General features: G+C 57.7%; 3 non-coding genes across 3 annotated transcripts in view; all 3 read left to right on the top strand.

The window, feature by feature from the left end:
* The first annotated feature begins 2,118 nt into the window (after positions 1 to 2,118).
* On the top strand, positions 2,119 to 3,996 carry LOC139968323 (small subunit ribosomal RNA). The gene has a single exon (XR_011793329.1). It is a non-coding gene; the product is annotated as a small subunit ribosomal RNA (ribosomal RNA).
* Positions 3,997 to 4,601: 605 nt separating this feature from the next.
* On the top strand, positions 4,602 to 4,761 carry LOC139968465 (5.8S ribosomal RNA). The gene has a single exon (XR_011793463.1). It is a non-coding gene; the product is annotated as a 5.8S ribosomal RNA (ribosomal RNA).
* Positions 4,762 to 5,195: 434 nt separating this feature from the next.
* LOC139968397 (large subunit ribosomal RNA) overlaps positions 5,196 to 6,190 on the top strand; it is a 4,028-nt gene continuing 3,033 nt past the window's right edge. The window contains exon 1 of the ribosomal RNA XR_011793396.1: positions 5,196 to 6,190. This exon is cut by the window's right edge and continues 3,033 nt beyond it. This is a non-coding gene — a ribosomal RNA (large subunit ribosomal RNA).

The raw sequence follows: 6,190 nt of genomic DNA, 5'->3' as shown, positions 1-6,190 counted from the left end.
AACTTTAGTGTAACGGGTATTGGCTTAAGTGTGTGACCCAATGGTCAGAATGAGTGGGCAGAGTGAATCGGATTATATATTAAGGGGAGTGTCTTGTCTCGCCGGTCGATCTTCAAATTGTAGAAGTTTCCTCATATATCTCCTTGATTTCGTCAAGATATATCCGGCACGGGAGCAACCCCGACACTCCTCTGAAAATACGGGTCGCTCCCATGTGAGAAGGTCGATGGTGTGATCGACGGCACGAGTGTCATGCGACCGGGCGAGGGCCGAGTAATTAGCCGACGGTGATGCACACATGCGTAGGCATGGGACCCGTTGTCGTTGCACGAGTCTGTGAGACGGGGCGCCGCCGGACAAGACATACCCGGCACGGGAGCAACCCCGGCACTCCTCTGAAAACACGGGTTGCTCCCGGGTGAGAAGGTCGATGGTGCGGTCGATGGCACGAGTGTCATGCGACCGGGCGAGGGCCGAGATTTAGGCCGACGGTGATGCACACAGGCGTAGGCTGGGACTCGTCGTGTTGCACGAGTCTGTGAGACGGGGCGACGGCCGACCTCGACGGCAGGCCGCCCGATGCATCCGCAAGGTGTGGCTCTCGTCCGAGATTTTGAGATCTCTTTAGTGTAGCGGGTATTGGCTTAAGTGTGTGATCCAATGGTCAGAACGAGCGGGCAGAGTGAATCGGATTCTATATATGAGGGGGGTAGTAGAGTCGATCCAAGACTCGAGAAGGCTTTTAATGTCTGTCGTGTGTGTATGCGTGTCATGGTTGGACTCCAGCGGGCCCTTTCGGTAGGGTCAGCCGTCGTTTCATCGCGACCATGTGTTGCAACTCGGCGCTCAGAGCGGGGGTTTTCACCCACTCGCCCCGTGAGCAGAGGTGTCCCTCCGTGCACACGTATATATCGACGTTCAGATATGAAGCTTTCGCGGACGGGAGTCCACCCGAGACTCGAAAAGGCTCCTTGCCTGTGGTGCGTAAATATGTTTTTGCACGTCAGACCCTTGCTGGCCTTCTCGGTAGGGTCAGCCGTCGTTTCATCGCGACCATGTGTTGCAACTCGGCGCTCGGTGCGGGGGTTTTCACCCACTCGCCCCGTGAGTAGAAGGTTCTTTCGTGCATATGTATATATACAATCCCAGATATTGAGCTTTTTTCATCCGCAGAACCCCCGGTGGAGAAGAGAGAGAGTAGAGATGAGAGAGAAAGGAGAAGGGAGAAGGCCTCTCGCGTTGCGTGGTCGATGGCACGAGTGCCATGCGACCAGGCGAAAGGCAAACGGCAAGCCGACGGCGACGGCAGGCCGCCCGACTCACCCGCAGAGAATCTGGGTCTCGTTCGAGATTTCGAGATCTCTTAAGTGTAGCGGGTATTGGCTTAAGTGTGTGATCCAATGGTCAGAACGAGCGGGCAGAGTGAATCGGATTCTATATATGAGGGGGGTAGTAGAGTCGATCCAAGACTCGAGAAGGCTTTTAATGTCTGTCGTGTGTGTATACGTGTCATGGGTTGGACTCCAGCGGGCCCTTTCGGTAGGGTCAGCCGTCGTTTCATCGCGACCATGTGTTGCAACTCGGCGCTCAGAGCGGGGGTTTTCACCCACTCGCCCCGTGAGCAGAGGTGTCCCTCCGTGCACACGTATATATCGACGTTCAGATATTGAGCCTTTTCATCCGCAGAACCCCCGGTGGAGAAAGAGCAGGACCTCGGTGTCGTCAGATATCGAGCTTTCTCCACGGGACCCGTTCGGGCATGCTGCCGTTGCTGCGACCATGTGTTGCACTCGGCGCTCGGTACGGGCTTTTTCATCCAAGCAACGAATGCACGCTCGAGGCGTGCGATTGCTCTCCCCTGTTCCAGTGGACGAGCCGTCGCCCTCCCGCGTCGCTTCGAACCGGTCCCGTCTCCGAGGCGGGACCACTGCGACTCCTCTCGAGACGACCCAGTCGACTCGGGTAGAGATACACACCTCGAGAATCCCTTCGGGCGGTTCTTCGATCACTGTACCGTAATAGCACGGCATCGACAATTGAGAATTCAGAGAGAGAGAGAGGGGAGTGCGAGAGCGACTCCCGGACGGCGAACGGGCCCAGCCCGGTTCTGTCGACCGTTACCTGGTTGATCCTGCCAGTAGTCATATGCTTGTCTCAAAGATTAAGCCATGCACGTCTAAGTACAATCCTGAACATACAAGAGAAACTGCAGATGGCTCATTAGATCAGTTATGGTTTATTGGAGAAAGTCTTATACCATGGATAACTGTGGTAATTCTAGAGCTAATACATGCAACAAAGCGCCGACCCTTCGGGGGAAGCGTGCTCTTATTAGGAACAAGGCCAGCCCGGTCCTTTCGGGGTCCGGTCTCCGCTGGTGAACTCTAGATAATCATGCCGATCGCACGGTCTTGCACCGGCGACGCTCCCTTCAAAAGTCTGCTCTATCAACTTTCGATGGTAAGTTATGCGCTTATCATGGTTGTGACGGGTAACGGAGAATCAGGGTTCGATTCCGGAGAGGGAGCCTGAGAAACGGCTACCACATCCAAGGAAGGCAGCAGGCACGCAAATTACCCACTCCTGACACGGGGAGGTAGTGACAAAAAATAACGATACAGGCCTCTTCGGAGGCCCTGTGATCGGAATGAGTACACTTTAAATCCTTTAACGAGGATCTACTGGAGGGCAAGTCTGGTGCCAGCAGCCGCGGTAATTCCAGCTCCAGCAGCGTATATTAAATTTGCTGCAGTTAAAAAGCTCGTAGTCGGATTTCTGGCCGGGGCGGGCGGTCCGCCGTGAGGCGTGCACTGCCCGTTCCCCTTCTCCCCGTCAAACGGGAGTCGTGGGAGATTTTTCCCGGCCAGTGATTCGGTTGGTCGTGCGGTGCTCTTAACTGAGTGCCGTGCGAGACTGGAACGTTTACTTTGAGAAAATTGAAGTGTTCAAAGCAGGCCAAAGTGCCCGAACAGCTCAGCATGGAATAGTGGAAGAGGACCTCGGTTCTATTTCGTTGGTCTTGAGATCCTGAGGTAATGATCAAGAGGGACTGCCGGGGGCATTCGTATTGCGGCGTGAGAGGTGAAATTCTTGGATCGTCGCAAGACGCCCGACAGCGAAAGCATTTGCCAAGAATGTCTTCATTGATCAAGAACGAAAGTCGGAGGATCGAAGGCGATCAGATACCGCCCTAGTTCCGACCATAAACGATACCGACTCGTAATTCGCCGGCGTTCCTCCCATGACGCGGCGGGCAACTCTCCGGAAAACCAAAGTCTTTGGGTTCCGGGGGAAGTATGGTTGCAAAGCTGAAACTTAAAGGAATTGACGGAAGGGCACCACCAGGAGTGGAGCCTGCGGCTTAATTTGACTCAACACGGGGAAACCTACCCGGCCCGGACACAGTGAGGATTGACAGATTGAGAGCTCTTTCTTGATTTTGTGGATGGTGGTGCATGGCCGTTCTTAGTTGGTGGAGTGATTTGTCTGGTTAATTCCGATAACGAACGAGACTCTTGCTTGCTAAATAGTCCGGCCACCCGTCGTGGTGAGCCGCGAACTTCTTAGAGGGACAAATGGCTTTCAGCCATACGAGATGGAGCAATAACAGGTCTGTGATGCCCTTAGATGTCCGGGGCCGCACGCGCGCTACACTGGCGCAAGCAGCGGGTACATTTGCCCTCGGCCGAAAGGTCCGGGTAATCCGCTGAGACTTCTCCGTGCTGGGGACAGGGACTTGTAATTGTGTCCCTTGAACGAGGAATTCCAAGTAAACGCGAGTCATCAGCTCGCATTGATTACGTCCCTGCCCTTTGTACACACCGCCCGTCGCTACTACCGATCGAATGACTTAGTGAGGCCATCGGATCGACCGTCTGGCACCCCCGGCTTCGGCCGGTTGTCGAGGCGCGACGAGAAGACGGTCAAACTTGATCATTTAGAGGAAGTAAAAGTCGTAACAAGGTTTCCGTAGGTGAACCTGCGGAAGGATCATTAACAGAACCCTTCCCCTCCGTGATCGGAGAGGGAACAAAGGGGGAATGTCGGAAAAGCCGTCACAGAGAGACACGCGGAGAGAGCAAATTGGAAAAGCCGGGGGGACTCGAGCGGGGTTTTCACCGCCTCCTTCCCCGTTCCACGGTCGAGGTCAGACCCCGCGCTTCGCCTTCGCTCTCTCCGACAAAAAGGAGACGGGCGTGTCACACACAGACCAGCCCGGGGAGTACCCGGTTCTTCTCTCGTCGTCTGTCTCACGGAGTCTCGCACTCCCGGTAGCTTCGAGGGAGAAGTCCCGCAAGGGTGGAGACGCCGTCGCCGTCCGCGGCGCGGCGCTCCTCGAGGCATTCTCCGCAGGGCAGAGAAGGGGCACCGGTGTCGCCCGATTTCCCCCCAGTCGGCGAGTCTGACTCGCGCGACCCGCCCTCGCGGCGGTGGGGGGAAGGAGGGAGCCCGCTTCCCCCCTCGGCTCGACGGAGGATATTTCTTTCCAGTCACAAGCAAAGAAGGCACAGAGTCCCCGTGTCCTTTCTCCTTCCGTTCCACTTCTTCCCTCGGCTCTGAGGAGAGTTTGCGAACGCGGGAGTCTTCCAGTGGCAAATGACAATTCTTGGTGGTGGATCACTCGGCTCGTGCGTCGATGAAGAACGCAGTTAGATGCGAGAATTCATGTGAATTGCAGAACTCACTGATCATCGACTTATTCGAACGCAAATGGCGGCTCGGGGATGCTCTGCTCCTCGAGCCACGTCCGTCTGAGCGTCTGAAGACAATCACTCACAGAGTCGGCGTGTTCGCGCGCCGGAGGAGCGCCCGGCCGCAGCCGTCCCTTCGACGGCCGGCTGCGTCGGGTCAGTGTCAGATGGAGTTCTGTGATGTCGGCGCCGGTGAAACTCGGCGAGCAGGCTCGATCGGTAACCGGGGGTTCGTCGGTCGTGCGACGTGCCATCGGGGTGTAGACGTATGCGCCCGTGGTGCGGTCCAGCGTCCGACCCCCCGGAACGGTCGAGGAGCCTCTGCCGGGCAGAGCCGGTCGACCCAATCGCGGGGTCTCTCGTCCTCCCGTCTGCGTTCTCGCAGGCGCATGGTAGGCCACCCTTTCCCGCCGGCGACCCGATTCTTCGGGGAGCGCCGGGGAAGGAGAGACCCCGGGTCGCCGCTATGACTCCGATCACGTTCCACGTGTCTTTCACGATTCCAGACCTCAGATCGGATGAGATTACCCGCTGGATTTAAGCATATCACTAAGCGGAGAGAAAAGAAACTAACAAGGATTCCTTCAGTAGCGGCGAGCGAAGCAGGAAGAGCCCATCGCCGAATCCCCGCGCCCGTTTGCGGTGCGAGGGACCTGTGGCGTAAGGAAACTGAACTCCGGTCGACAGAGTCCGGCCGCAGTCCACTGTGATCGGGGCTGCAGCTTACCCGCAGCGGGTGTAAGGCCCGTAGGGCGGACTCGAAGGCCGGAGGGAAAGCTTTCCAAGAGTCGGGTTGTTTTAGAATGCAGCCCAAAGAGGGGTGGTGAACTCCATCCAAGGCTCAATACTATGCACGAGACCGATAGTCAACAAGTACCGTGAGGGAACGTTGAAAAGAACTTTGAAGAGAGGGTTCAACATTGCGTGAAACTGCCAAGAAGTAAACGGATGAGTGCCGCATGCTACATGGGGCGTCCGGTTGATTCAGGCGCGGTCGGCGCGGCAGCGTGTGCGGGTTCGGATCCCTCGGGACCGACCCGCGGCGCTTCGCCGTCCGGTCCGCGTCGCACTTCTACCGTTCGGCGCCCTTCCCGGCGACCGACCGAAGAGCGGAGCAGAGGGGCGGGCGAGGCTGCGGCGTGCGGGGGCTTCGGCCCTCGCCGTCTTACGCCGCCCGTCACGGTTGCTCACTGCGCTCTCTGTCGAGGACTCTGCGTGACGGCCTGCCCCCCCGGGGGTTCAGGCAGCGGGGTCCGGGCCACCGGCGTCTCCGTCGGTCGCGTGCACAGCTTGCTGTCGCGTGGCCGGCGGGATCCGGAGGGTCCGGTCTCGCCGCGGCTTCGGCCGAAGCGGAGGGTCTGTCGGGCGTGAGCGAGGCCTCCTCATTCGACCCGTCTTGAAACACGGACCAAGGAGTCTAAGCAGGCTTGCAAGTCGAGGGGGTCTACCGAAACCTATCCTGGCATAACGAAAGTGAAGGTCGGCACAGGGCCGTCACG

Source organism: Apostichopus japonicus, chromosome 5 (genome assembly GCF_037975245.1).
Source record: "Apostichopus japonicus isolate 1M-3 chromosome 5, ASM3797524v1, whole genome shotgun sequence".
Taxonomy (NCBI): domain Eukaryota; kingdom Metazoa; phylum Echinodermata; class Holothuroidea; order Aspidochirotida; family Stichopodidae; genus Apostichopus; species Apostichopus japonicus.
This window is presented reverse-complemented; position numbering and strand designations above follow the sequence as displayed.